We start from the raw sequence: 14,619 nt of genomic DNA, 5'->3' as shown, positions 1-14,619 counted from the left end.
TTCTTTCTAATTTGGCAACTGGAATAAACTTTCTAGAAGAAAGATCGGTAGAACTCACGCTCTTGGTTAGAACTTTTCAGTCACCCACTCACTCGTTTTCTCTACATCATTGCCCAGCTTTTTCCCACCTGAACATCTTAAGCTGATGGAGCTCACACAAGAATCTCGCACTCTGGAGTCCACATCCTTTGAGGCACATGGAGGAGTTGGGGGAAGTAACCAAAGTCTGGTTGCTGTTAGAAGGAAGGAAGTGCAATGGATTTATGACCAAAAAGGGAGTTTCTTTTCCCATAATGTCACTTCCTTTCAGTAATCTCCTTTTTCAACTTCCTCAAACAAAGCATGAAAAGAGGAAACAAAGTTGTGAAATGTCAGTGTTGTGGTTTCTCTTTTCACTACATCCTCCTGATTTTCTGATGGGGAACCAGTCAAACGTCCCAGGCTTATGTAGTAACATGTTGATCACAAGCGACAGGAACCATAGTTGATCCCAGCAAAGGGGAATTTTATGAGAAGATTCTGAGGTCTTCACATCATTAAAGAAGAGCAAAACCACCTTTGGGGAAAGACAGTCTCCTGAGCCCCTCGTACTCCTACAAGTCTTGCTGGGTCTGCCCATAACATGATGCTCTGACTGCTCCTTACGTGGCCAAGTTCTCATGGCTGTGTTTGCAGGGGACAACCTTAAGATATGAGATAATGTCTCCCTCCAGGACAAAGAGAAGACTCACTTACAGCTGTCTGTGAAAATGGTAGACTCTGAATTTGCTCATCTTTGCCTCCTGGGGACCTATCAACCTGACTCAGAGGATTATCTGGGACTTATCCTATCAACAAAATTTTCTGAACTGCTCTGGGAGTCAAAACAGACCGAATCCTTGTCCCCATGGGCTCATCACCCAGCAGGATGGGGAACACTGAAGGTGCCATTATAGACAACATCAGGACAGTTAGGAAAGTGCTGGAGTCAGAAAAAAGACCTGGGCTGGAGAAAGAGATTTTGCAAGGAAAAGCATCGCATCTTTTAATATCTAAAATATTTATTGGGAGCTTATGTTGTGTCAAGCATTGTTCTTGGTGAACAAAATAGACAAAAATACCTTCACCCAGTATCACAGACTTGCCCTTTGGGATGGGCAGTGAGAAAACAGTACCCAGGCAGGAACAGAGGGAGAAAAGAAAGAAGGAAAGAAAAAAAGAGAGGAAAGAATGAGAGCATGAGGGAGAAAGAAAGAGAAGAGTGAGATAAAGAGAGAGAGATACTCTTCACGGTCGCGTCTATGGAAATGTGGACGGCCAGCCTGGCAGCTGTGGTCATCAGGGCACTTGGGAACTGCTTGACTCTTTGAATGTTCAGAAATCAGTTAGGACAATGCCCTGGGTACAAGGCAGACCTCCAGGGCCCGCTGATTAAGATCCTCTTGTGCCACTGGGATCATCTACGTGAATTCAACCTGGTCCCTCCACTTGCTGGCCTATGTGGCTTTGGGCTGCTCACCCAAGCCTCCTCTGTGACATGGGGACAGGGCTGACCCTCTCACAATCACTGTGAGGATTGAATGAGACAGGACAGGTGAGAAACTGATGTACAGTAGGTGCTGAGCAAATGTGTTAGTTCCCTGTGGCTGCTGTGACGAATTGCCACAAACCGGGTGGATTAAAACAGCAGGAATTTATTCTCTCACAGTTGAGAGGCTAGAAGATCAAAATCAAGGTTTCAGCAGGGCCACGGTCCCACAGAAGGCTCTAGAGAAGAATCCTTCCTCGCCTCTTCTACTTCTGGCGGTTAAGAGCAATCCTTGGCATTTCTTGCCTTCCGGCATCACAACACTCTAATCTCTGCCTCCATTGTCACACGGCCTTCTTCCCTACATGTGTTTGTGTCAAAATTTCCCTCTTTGTATTAGGAGAGCAGTCATTGGATTTAGAGTGCCACCCAATCAAGTCTGACCTCAGATTAACTTGGTCACATCTGCAAAGACCCACCTCCAAATAAAATCACATTCACAGGTACCAGGGGTGAGAACTTAAATACACCTTTTCGGGAGACACAGTTCAACCTGCAACAACAGGTATTCGTTATTAGGATGTTCCCACTGTCCATCTCCAGTCCTACCTTCCTTCTGAGCTCCAGACCATCCATCTCTCCAGCTGCCTGCTGGATGCTGGTCTCCATGGGAGACCCAGAGACCCTCGTGCTCTCAATATGTGACTCTGACAGCGTCATCTCCATCTCGGCTCTGCCCTCCAACACTTGAGAGAAATGAAAACACACCTGGACACAGTCTTGTACAAATATGTTCACAACAGCTTTATTCGTAATCACCAAAAACTGGAAGCCAACCAAATGTGCATCAACATAAAAATGGGTAAACAATGTGTGATACAATGGAATCCTGCTCAGCAACAAAGGAACAAGATACTGACATGCACAAAACATGGGTGAATTGCAAATAACTCAATACTGAGTGAAAAAAATCCACGTGAGTACATACTGCATGATTTCAAGTATATAAGCAATTACATCATTTATAAGGTTCCTTTTTTCCAAAACTTGACCCACTGGTTCTATCACATTTGTTGAGAAGTCCTTCCTTTCCCAATGGAACAGACTGGGTGTTGTTCAGTGTATAATGTGTGGGTCTATTTATGGACTCCATTCTGTCCACACCACACTCTACTGATTGGTCTATCGTTACAGTAAAGTCTTATTTCTCCAACTGTGTTTTTCTTTTTCAAGACTGTTTCACTATTCTAGGTCTTTATATTTCCATATAAATTTTAGATTAACTTGTCAACTTATGTATGCGTATACACACACACACACAAACACACACACACACACATATATATGTCTGTTGACTGGGACAACTTTAAATCAATACAGAGAAAATCAACATCTTAACAATATTGTGTCTTCCCATCCATGAACATGGTAGATTCCTTCGCTCATTTGGATCTTCTTTAATTTCTCTCAGCAATACTCTGTACTTTTCAGTGTGGAAGTATTGCATGTTTACATAAAAAATTTGCTTCTTGCTACTTTATTTTTTTTTGGTGCTGTTATAAATGGCCTGGGGTCCATTTGGAGGGAATCTTAGTGCCTCATCCAATCCTTTGATTTCTCTCCATCAAGGCTACTTTATGAAGTAACTGCTGTGATATATTCCTTTCCTCGTTTGGGTGCTGTAGGTGAACTTTGGGGGTCATGTAGTTTCATCCATCAGATGGTCGTGTGATCATTTGGGAACCTTTCTCATTTGTTTGGTTTGTCTCTATAGGGGAGGATCATGAGCTGCTGCTTAACTTTCCTATCTCAATCCAGAAGTCCACCTGTAGAGCTCGACTTTCAAAGACAGAGGCAGAGAAGGTCCAGCGGGAGGACATGCCAGGAGGAGAGGCCACAGCATTAAAGGTCTGAAGTCTGGTGCTGGTGCCCTCCAGATCAAGAGAATTTCCCAATGTGACCCTCTATTCAAAGCACAAGGATCCAGCATGTGCTCAACACACATTTTGTGACAGGTGCTCTGATAGGATTTGACTCCTGGAATTCTCACCATGAACTTGCAAGTAGGGCTTCTCATCCATGTTCTCACGGAGAAACTGAGGCACAGAGAGGTAGCAGTTGGTCCGTCACATACTTAGTAAAGGGGTAGAGTTTGGATTCAAACTCAAAACTCTTTGGTTCCAAACCCTGGGTTCTTCACACTATTTAGAGGGAGTCTAACACTACAGGAATCAGCTCCTGACTTGTTCTTTGCCCCACAGGGGCCGTGACCCCTCAAGCCAGGGCCGTGTCTCTGCAGTCGCTCACTTGTGGATCTTGATCTCTGAGTACTCACTACCAGCGGCCTCCTGTTCCTGCGGGTCCCGAGGCTTCATCCCAGAAAAGCTGAGGTTTGCATAATAGAGCTCCTCTTCCTCTCCTGAGCAGGGGGAAGCCACCTCTGTGGGAAGGTGGTCTGGGAGGCTGCCTTCCCAGCCTTCAATCAGGGGACCCTGAGTGGAGGGAGAGAGAAGGGAGTCAGAGCGGAAGAGCAGGCACAGGATAAGGCAGAGAGTGTCCAGGAGGGAAGCCTATGAATTCCCACACCAATTCACCCCACACACACGTTTGTTGAGATCTCCTTCATTCATGCTTTCCTTGAATATTTAATACTTAGCGAGCACCTTATCTGGTGCTTGATACTCTCATGAACTTCCCACAACAACCTCATAAGAAAGATATTATTATTGCCTCCATTTTATAGATATGAAAACTAAGGTTGAACCAAATAAGCACCACGCTCAGAGTTCCTGATGAAACCAGGGTCCAATCCAGTTCTTTCTGATCCCAAAGCCTGAGGCCCCCTGTGTGTGAGGACCTGAGCTGGGTGCTGGATATACGGTGATGGACACAGCCAACGCAGACCCTGACCTCTTGCAGCTTACTCTTTATTAAAGGGAGGCAAAAAAAAAAAAATGAGTTAAACAAATAAATATCTAATTGTGAATTATGATATGATAGACAGGCACTGGGTGAGAGAGGATTATGGGGCCTTGATTCAGGCATGGCACCTGCCCTTGGAAAGCTCATAGTTTGATGGGAGGACAAGTAAGTCAAAGAAACTATGTCCCTGTGGTAGGCAGAATAACAGCCCTCCAAAGACGTCCTCATCCTAGTCCCCTGGAATCTGTGACTGTGTTACCTTACATGGCAAAAGAGACTTTGCAGATGGAGTTAAATTAAGAATACTGAGACAGAGAGATTCTCCCGGATTGTTTGGGTGGGCCCCATGTAATCATAAGGAGCTTGACCAGTGAAAGAAGGAGGCAGACAGAGATTTGAAGATACTATGCTTCTGGCCTTGAAGATGCAGGAAGGAGCCATGAACCAAGGAAAGCAGGCGCCCTCTAGAGGCTGGAAAAGGCAAGAAAATGCATTTTCCCCTGGAGCCTCCAGAAGGAACTCAGCCCTGCCTGCCAACGCCTTCATTTCAGCCCAGTGAAGCCCATTTCGGACTTGTGACCTCCAGAACTGTAAGATAATAAACTTATGTTTCTGGAAGCCATAAAATTGGAGGTAATTCATTACAACAGCAACAAGAAGCTAATACAGACTCACACAGGGGAGAGTGACAGGTGCTGCCTGGAGAGCATCCTTTTCTGCTGCTCCCCTTGAAAAGAGAACGCTTCAGCAGAATTGTTAATGTTTGTGCTCCTCCGAGTCTCTCTTGATTGTTGAAATTAAAATTCACACACACACACACACACACACACACACACACACAACCACTTCCCCACACTGCTATTATCCAGCACACCAGTGACCTCTGCTAGTGAAATCCAAATGGCCATCTTCAGTCCTCACCTCTCTGGACTCTGCAGCAGCAGATGACCCAGGTGCGTGGCTTCTCTAAACGAAGGCCCTTCCTTATTTTACTACAAGTATCACACTTTTCAAAGTCCACCAACCTCGCTGGCAGCCCCATTGGTGGTTGCTCTCCAACCAAATTGGGAGGGAAGAGCATTAGAGAAGGGAGGAACAGCCTACGCAAAGACCCAGGGGCACAAGTAAGCTTGTTCTGGTTGATGACGATGAAAAGCCCACTGTGGATGGAGCAAAGGGTGGGAGGCGGGAGGAGTGGCAGGAAGTGGACTGGACAGTGGGGCTAGGATCTGGGTGAGGCAAGTGAGGCACTCGCCTAAAATGGAAAATTAAAAGGAGCACAGAAAAACTCAATAAGTGCGATAAATAACATTTGAATGCAAGATATTTAAATCAAAGTGAATGCAAAAGGAAAACCACAGAGAACAAAATATCAAAAACAGAAATAACCCAGCATCAGTAAGAGTGCCCTTCTAATCAATTGGAGCCTGAGGCAGAAGGAAATATGTGTGTCCCTGTATATGTGTTTTCACGTATTTTTAATGGTCATTTTTTCCCCAGAAATTTAAATAATTGAAATATTTTTAGAAACCTGAAAGTTGTGTGTATTAAAACATCCTTTTAGGGGCCGGCACTGTGGCCGAGTGGTTAAGTTCCCAAGCTCTGCTTCAGCAGCCCAGGGTTTCACCAGTTCAGATCCTGGGCACTGATGTGGCACCACTCGTCCAGCCACGCTGAGGTAGCGTCCCACATGGCACAACCAGAGGCACTCATAACTAGAATATACAACTGTGCGCTGGGGGCTTTGGGGAGAAGAAGAAAAAAAAAGAAAAAAGAGGAAGATTGGCAACAGATGTTAGCTCAGGTGCCAATCTTTAAAAAAAAAAAACAAACATCATTTTAAGTTTAAGCGTTTATGTGTACCCACCAGGATTTATTATAATTTTGCTTTCCTGGTTCTTCTGGAAGTAAACGTGGAAACAATCTTTTCAAAATCTCCTTTTTTCGCTTCTCTCATTTTCTGCTGAGAATGCTGCCATGTGTGACAATTTCTGTTGATCAAGTTATGATTTTAAATAACTGTTAACTAACTTCAGTCTACTGATGTTATCATTATTTAGATTTTTGATATTGTCCTTATCATAGATGTTTTTCATTCATTTTGATTTTTTTTTAAATAGTGCAGTAAAGTGTTATCTCACTTACTGAAATTTTGGGCATCATTTTAAGTTTTGCATCTGAGGCGAGTGCCTCACTCTCCTCACCCAAACCCTGGCCCGTCTGGGGAGGTAGGTGCTGAGAGGCCAGAAGATGCAGGGCTCAAGGATGAGGAGTTTGAGCTTCATTTTCTAGGTCAGGATTCAGTAAACTACGTAAAGCCCCTGGGTGAAATGTGGCCCAGTGCCTGTGTTTGTAAATAAAGTTTTATTAGAACACAGACATGCTCATTCGTTTACATATGGTCTAAGGCTGCTTTCACGTTGCAAATCAGAGTTGAATGACTCCAACAGAGACTGCAAGGCCCACAATCCAAAAATATTTACTATCTGGCTCTTGATAGAAAACTTTTGCTGGCAACTGCTCTAGATGGTGGGGGCAAACAGATGTTCAAATACAGAAGAACTGGACCATGATGCCTTTTAGATGATTGATCTATGTAGGGAAAGGGAGGTGAGAGGCAGGGAGATGAGGGGTCCAGGAAAGAGATTCTGAAACCTTGGCAATGATGGAGATTGAGATGGAGAAAGGCAAACTGATGCTAGCTGTTCATAGGAGGAAAAATGGACAAGATGTGGTGAATTTTTGGCTATAGCAGAAGAAAGGGAGGATAGAGAGAGGGTGACTCCTCCACGCCTGGCCCAAAAGAAAGAGGAGGGTCCGTCATGCTGTCAGAAATATGGGGATCCAACTTGAAGGGAAGAATAGGAGGAGGAGGTGAGGAGAACAACTTTGGCCATGCTAAGTGGGGCAATCCAGAAAGCCAGCCTGGGGGAGGTGTCCAGGTAAGATGCTGGATGGGGAGGCGCCCAAGTCACTCACCTGAGAGACTAACCCTGTGACGGCATTTTCACCCTCCATGCTTGTGTCCCCCAAGCCTGCTGCTGACCTTGTTGCTTCCTTCCTGCAGGACCTCACTCTGAGTGAAGAGATCGGAGAACCTTTCAGTCCAACCAGCTCAGGGTGCAGTGGGCAGACTGACCCGCTCCTCTGTTCTCTCTGAAGGGGCTGGAGTGAGTCACTGAGGTGGGAGGGGATGGTCCTCTCCCAGAGACCCCAGGGTTGTGAACACAGGCTCCCTATCCTGGACAGTGGGGCAGAGGTTTGTGACAGACTCACTCAGGTGCCAGGGACCTCCTTCCTGCCCCCGCTTCAGGCTCTTGACCCACCCAGTCCCTCCAGCTCTGGGTTCAGAGATCTGTGGCTGCCTGTGCTTCCCACCCCAGGGCTCTCCCTCCCTCCCCAGGGTCACTGCTCACATGATGATGATGATGCAGAAGGACAGGAAGAGCAGGGCTGTAGCACCTGCTCCCCCAAATTCTCCTTGTTCCTCCAGATCATGGCAAGGTCTTCTGGCCTCCAAACCTTTGCCCAAATGGGCTCCGTTCCCAGGATTTGGATGTGCAGGAGACACTGAGCAAGGAAGCCAGACTGGAGGTTGGTTGTTCACCCTGAGGGATGGTGAGGATTTCGTGAGAGATGAGACACGCACCTGAATTCACAGAAAGCTATTTTGAAGTGTGTGGCTGAGGGCTGGGAGGAAGTGGTGGGACTCCTGGGAGATGGTGCCTCCTCAGACTGATGTCAACTTCTTGAAACTTTTTGGGGGAAACACAACACAAATACAGAGAAGTGCCCCCACAAGAACATCTCAGTGATTTATCACAAAATGAACACCCTCCAAGAAATAGAATGTCAGGAACACCCAGGTCCTCCCCCTTGATCCCCCTCCCTATGCCCACACCCCACTCCCTCCAAGGAGCCCCAGCCTCACTATAATGCCAACTGATTCCTTGCTTTTCTCTGTGGTTTTATCATCTGAGCATGCTGCCTTTACTCACCCAAATACTGGAGTAGAAGCAATGTGTGATCATAGAGAAGGAAAGTGCCAGCTTTGAGCATCTATAGGTACTCTCATGCCATCACCAATTCCTACATTTTCAGCTGGAATCTCATCCTAAAGCCCCATCCCCACCCGCCCCCCCCCCCCCGTCCTGGGCACTCTCTCTCTCCCAGCAGGGGCAGCTGCAGCATCTGTGGTCAGAAGGGCTAGGCCAGGCCTAGTCTGTTTTCCATGGTCCCCAATTTACAAAGAAAAGCAAAAGAATGGGAAGGAGAGACATGAGGAAGCCACAGAGAAACCAGTTGTGTGTAAAAGAGGAACTATGACCAATAGGCCAATAGAGCTGGGGGGCCTTGTATTTCCACTTCTCCAATTTGCAGAAGACACCGAGGTCCAGAGTGCGCAAAGGAATTGTCCAAATCGCATGGTTGCCCCGTCTCATGCACCATTGTCTGCGCTGGGAACCACTTCAACAATCTTGGTCTGCCCAGGATTCATTGAGCTGGGAGACAGGAAGCACATGTTAATGAGAGAAGAGGACTGTCAACTCTCTCCGTGAGTTGAGAGAGGAAATTTCATTCATTCATTCATTCATTCATTCATTCAACAATCATGTACACTGTGCCTTCAGGTCTCCAGTAAAGGGATGAATATGAGAGATCTAGACCTTGCCTTCGAGGAGAGCAACGTCTGGCTGGGAGATTGGTTACCTGACAATTCCGTGCATAGGGTAGGTGACTGTGATGGGGAATCACACCTGGGTTGAGAGGGGCTCCTGCTCTTCTGGGCTGGAAGGGGAGTCTCAGGGAGCAAAGAGCCTAGTAGACATGTTAGGGACTCTCAGGCGGTCACAAGGGTTGTGAATTTCAAAGGCGATCCTGGTACCTGGGGAATTGCTGGACTCTCAGGTGTTATCTTCTCAATTCCACACACTCCTCTACTGTGCTGGAGATTCTCCACCAGCTACCAGGTTCTGTGCTCTGTTTGTGACCAACCCCACCTCTGCCCCAGCAGGGGTCTGACCACCACTCATAGGAGGTGCTCACTCTATCCTGGCTCCTTGGGATCCCTAGGAAAGGTCAGTGGTGCTATCCGTGGTGCTGATTCAGGGACAAATGGTGATTTGGAGATGTCCGCAGCCCTGTAGAGAGGCCTGATCACACAGAATAGGGACGTTATGCCTGGCTATAGGATGGCCAGGATGTCAGATGGTGCTGAGGAGGGCTCAGGTCAGCCTGGAAGGAGGGAGGCAGGCCAGGGAAGCACCTCTACTTCTCACCCATGTCCTTCTGTTCACCCTCAGGAATGCCCTATGGACAAGGCCAAGTTGTCGTCACCAATCCAAGGGCAGGAAAGGCGAAGGATCTGTGTGGCCCCTTTAAATATCTGTTCCTATTTCATTATCTCAACATCCCTGACAAAGAGGGATAACCTTCCTCATGGGATAGAGGAAGCAGCCAACACTCAGGCAGGTGAGTAGCTGTAGGAACTGGTCTCCAAAAACAATCCCAAGCAATCCTGCCCCTCCTTTGTACAAACATGTGGCTCCTCTCCTTACAAGATGGAATTTGTTATGATAATCTCCTCATTTGGAACCTGGATTGGGTCCATGACTGCTTTGTCCAAAAGAATATGGAGGACAAGATGTTCTGAGGCTTCACCAGCTCAGACATTAAGAAGGCCTTGTAACTTCCACTCCTGCCTCATGGATCCCTGGGCACCTGTGTAAGCAACCTAGGGGACTCTGATGGAGAGAGATGTTACATAGAGGAACACTGAAGGGTCAGATATCCAATCCCAGTCACCACACCATCCCAACCTGACTCCCCAGAGCAAAACTAGGAGTGAAACTGCCCAGCTGGGCTCCGGTCAATTTGCAGAAACATGAGATAGAATAAAATGATTGCTTGGGCCACTGAGTTTTAGGGTGGTTTGATGACGTGCAGAAAGAGATAACTGAAACAGTAGCCACAGGAATCATAGCTAGTGGGGGGGGGGGGCCAGTTGGAAATTTACACTTCTGAGCAATTACTGTACTTAAAGTATGATTTTTAAACAGTGATTTGAAGCCTTCAGTGAAGAAACCTGTGGAGGCTTTGCCAGGCTGGAACTACACTTCCCAGAATCCCCTTCCCTGTTAGCTTCCAGGTTCCAGTTGGCCACAAGAGAATGGAGCAGTTGAAGCAGCAGCCACCAGGCTCCGAGGATCAGTGGAGGTACAGCTGCTATGGCAGCCTTGCACATCATCGCTCGTCTGTTGGCTCACCTTGCCGATGTGACATTACAGCTGTTCAACTGCTCTGAGGCGAGGAGTGTGTTGGGGAAAGAAACTGACTGGAGTTCAGGGGGCAAAGACCGTCAAGCCTTTGTACCTGGATCGGCGACCCTGTTGGACACCGGTGGCCAGACGTAGGTTTACAGTAACATGCAAATGATCCAGGAAAAGAGCATCTCCAGTATTTCTCTCCTACTAAGACATTGTCCCAGTATCTCTTTGACCTGACAACTAGGGCCATTTGCCAATCCATAGGAGCCCCATCTTCCCCAGGGCAAAGGGAAGAAAATGGCCCACCTCAGTGCTCAGAATGCCCAATGCCAAGCTCTGTGTCTGTGTGTGTGTGCTAAACATTGGCCTCCAAGGCCGATGTGATGGTTAATCTTATATGTCAACTTGACTTGGCTGTGAGTTGCCCAGATTAAACATTATTAGTGGGTGTTTCCAGACAAGTTTGACATTTAACTTGGTGAATTCAGTAAAATAGATTTCCCTCCAAAATGAGAATGGGTATCATCCAATCTTTTGAGGCACTCAATAGAATAGAAAGCAGTGCAGGTAAAATTTCCAGGGTAACTGGATTCCAGCATCCTTAGGACATGGATCTCAGGTGTTTGCATTAAGGTGAAGGAAGAGAAAAGTGCTGATCTCAGTGTCTGGGGGGGGAACCCTCTGTGCTCGATCCTCTCTGAGTCTTTGAATGCCTCGCATGACCTTGGATGAGGAGAAAAGCCTACTTTTCTGAGACTTATGCTATGTGTCACATTCAGGAACAGCTCCTTATTTTAGTAACTATGTTTCAGGTAATAACCTCTCACCATTTGAAAGAAGTGTGCCCCCGTGTCCCCATTATGTACATCTCTGACGCTCAGGGAGCAGTTTTAGGCGTGGGATCACCAAGGAGGTGTGATCTTCCCTGGGACATCTGTTCCGTTTCTGGATCACGTTCATAGCCGCTGGGGCATCCTTTCCAGGAGTGGTCCCATCCTGACACCAGAAGACATGAGCTGGGTCAGAATCAATACTTTATATTTCCAACTGCTTTTTTGGTATTTTTTTGCCTGTTTTCATTTTAATAATCCTGGAGATCAAGAATTCACAGAGCAACTTGGCAAGGTGAGCTGTTCCTTTTGTCTTTCCCCCTTTTGAACCACAACTAAACGGACATTCACTGACCCATGGGGGAAGCCCACACAGCACAACAGGATTCCTGAGAGACACACGCAGCTATACATCTGAGGGTGGATGGACTGACCCCCCGGGAAGTGGCAGAGAGAGATGAGCACACCCTGCTCTCCCCCGGTATCCCTGTGCATGGACCTGAGTGGTTTCCAACCTGGTGCAAGTGCCTGGAAAGTGGGAACATGCACCAGGGCGACTGTGGGAGGAGGCGGTGCTAACCTTTAGCCTGGGCTCGTGGTGGCTCTCCTGGTGGGGAGGAGGAGCTAACAATGTCCCTGTGCTGCCAAGGAGCAGCCACAGCTCGAGTCCCAGCAAGGAAACCCCACCCACCACGCACAGTGGCTCCAGGGACTGCGAAGCATAAACAGAGACTGCAGCAATCTACACGCTGTGGCAAACGCTCCCCAGGCCAGCGCATGAGCGCTCATAGTGCTGCTGAGCCTCCAAAGAAAGAACATGTCCTGGGAGGTTGTGGGAATAGGCAGCAGCAGCTTTAGCCCACTGGTGATCACTTTCTGGTGGGGAGGGGGAGCTCAGAGTACCCCTGAGGCCCCAAAGGGTGGCCCTAGCCCAGCCAGGAAGCCCCGTCCACCAAGGGCAGTCCACACAAGTGCCTGAACACACCCCAGGTTGGGGCAAGCACCCATAACACCCCTACAGCTGCCAGCAGTTGGGATGGGGCCAGAAATGCTGCTCCTGCTTCCCCCTAGCGGTAATAGGGGGAATCTGCATCCTAAGAATACCACAAATGCCCCCCCAAAAAGATTAACTCATCAAACACTGTGAGGAACTGCAGCAACAATTCAGACCAGAAGGAAAATGACAATTCTCCAGAAACCAACCCAGAAGACAGAAATTTACAACCTAAAAGACACAGAATTCAAAATAACCATCATAAGGAAACTCAATGACTTACAGCAAAACAAGAAAGACAATTCAAGGAGCTGACCAATAAAATGAATCTCTGCACCAAAGAGATTGAAACTTTAAAAAAAAATCAAGCAGAAATTCTGGATATGAAAAACACAAATAATGAAATAAAAAATAATCTAGAATCATTAAGAAATAGAACTGATCTTATGGAGGAAAGAATTAGTCTTCTTGAGGATAAAAATGTAGAAATTCTGCAGGTGGAGGAGGAGATAGAACTAAGATTTTTTTTTAAATGAAGAAATTCTTCAAGAAATGTCTGACTCAATTAGGAAAAGCAACATAAGGATTATAGGTATTCCAGAGGGAGAAGCGAGGGAGAAAGGAGCAGAGAGCTTGTTCGCAGAAATAATTGCTGAGAACTTCCCAAACCCGAAAGTGGATTCAGATGTACAGGTAAATGAAGCTAATCGAATGCCCAACTTCAACAATGATAGAAGACCTTCTCCAAGGGATATAATAGTAAAAACGTCAAAAGTTTGTGATAAAGAAAAAATATTAGGAGCAGCAAGGTAGAAGAAAATAACCTACAAAGAAAACCCTATCAGACTTTCAGTGGATTTCTCAGCAGAAACTCTATGGGCTAGGAGAGAACGGAATGATATGTTCAAAATACTGAAAGACAAAAACTTTGGACCAAGAATACTCTATCCAGTGAAACTTTCTTTCAGATATGATGGAGAAATAAACACTTTCTCAGATAAACAAAAGCTGAGGGATTTCATCACCAGTAGACCTCCCCTACAAGAAATAATTCAAGATGCCCTCACACCAGCAACAAAAAGGTAAAGGCCTACAAAGCTCTGAGCAAGGAGATAAATAGACAGACATGATCAGAAACCTGAAGCTCTCTACTAGAGCAGGGAGGCAAAGACTCAATTATAACCTGAAAGAGAAAGGGAAAGAAAGCATCAAAAGTAATGATAAACACTTCAAATTAGCTACAAACTCACAAAATTAAAAACAGAATAATTTGTAACAGCAATTGCTCATAAGGGGAGAGGAAAGAAAAGGAACCTGCTTAGGTTAATGGAGATAAGAGGCTATAAGAAAATGGACTATCTCATCTCCAATATCTGTCATACAATCCTCATGGTAACCACTAAACAAAAAATCAGAGCAGAGCCACAGTTCACAAAAAGAGAGAAAACTGAGAGATCTCCCTCAGAAAACCAACAAAATGAAATGACAGTCCAAAAATACGAAGGGAGAGAAACAGTGGAAACATAGAACAACCAGAAAACAAGAGATAAAAAGGCAGCATTAAGCCCTCATATAACAATCATCACTCCAAATGGAAATAGATTGTATTCTCCAATCAAAAGACACAGAGTATCTGGATGGATTAAAAAACAAGACTCAACAATATGCTGCCCACAGGAAATGTAGCTCGGCTCCAAAGACAAACATAGGCTCAGAGTGAAGGGATGGAACACGATACTCCAAGCTAATGACCAAGAAAATAAAGCAGCTGTTGCCATACTTTTATTAGACAAAGCAGACTTTTAAAAAGTTAAAAAAGTTAAAACAAAACAATGAGAGACAAAGAGGGGCAGTATATAATGATAAAAGGGACATTCCACCAAGAAGACACAACACTTATTAATATATATACACCTAACACAGGAGCACCAAAGTACATAAAGCAATTATTAACATACCTAAAAGGAGAAAGTAACAGCAACACCATAACAGTAGGGGATCTCAACATCCCACTTACCTCAGTGGACAGATCATCCAGACAAAAAGTCCACAGGGAAATAGACTCAAAAGAAACACTTGATCAGATGGATTTAATAGATA

At 46.0% G+C, this 14,619-nt stretch overlaps 1 pseudogene; it reads right to left on the bottom strand.

Moving 5' to 3' along the window:
* Window positions 1-3,557: 3,557 nt before the first annotated feature.
* LOC124232331 (sialic acid-binding Ig-like lectin 12) lies at window positions 3,558-11,691 on the bottom strand (annotated as a pseudogene).
* Between the last annotated feature and the right edge of the window lie 2,928 nt (window positions 11,692-14,619).

This window comes from Equus quagga, unplaced genomic scaffold, assembly GCF_021613505.1.
Source record: "Equus quagga isolate Etosha38 unplaced genomic scaffold, UCLA_HA_Equagga_1.0 HiC_scaffold_467_RagTag, whole genome shotgun sequence".
NCBI classification, from domain to species: Eukaryota; Metazoa; Chordata; class Mammalia; order Perissodactyla; family Equidae; genus Equus; species Equus quagga.
This window is presented reverse-complemented; position numbering and strand designations above follow the sequence as displayed.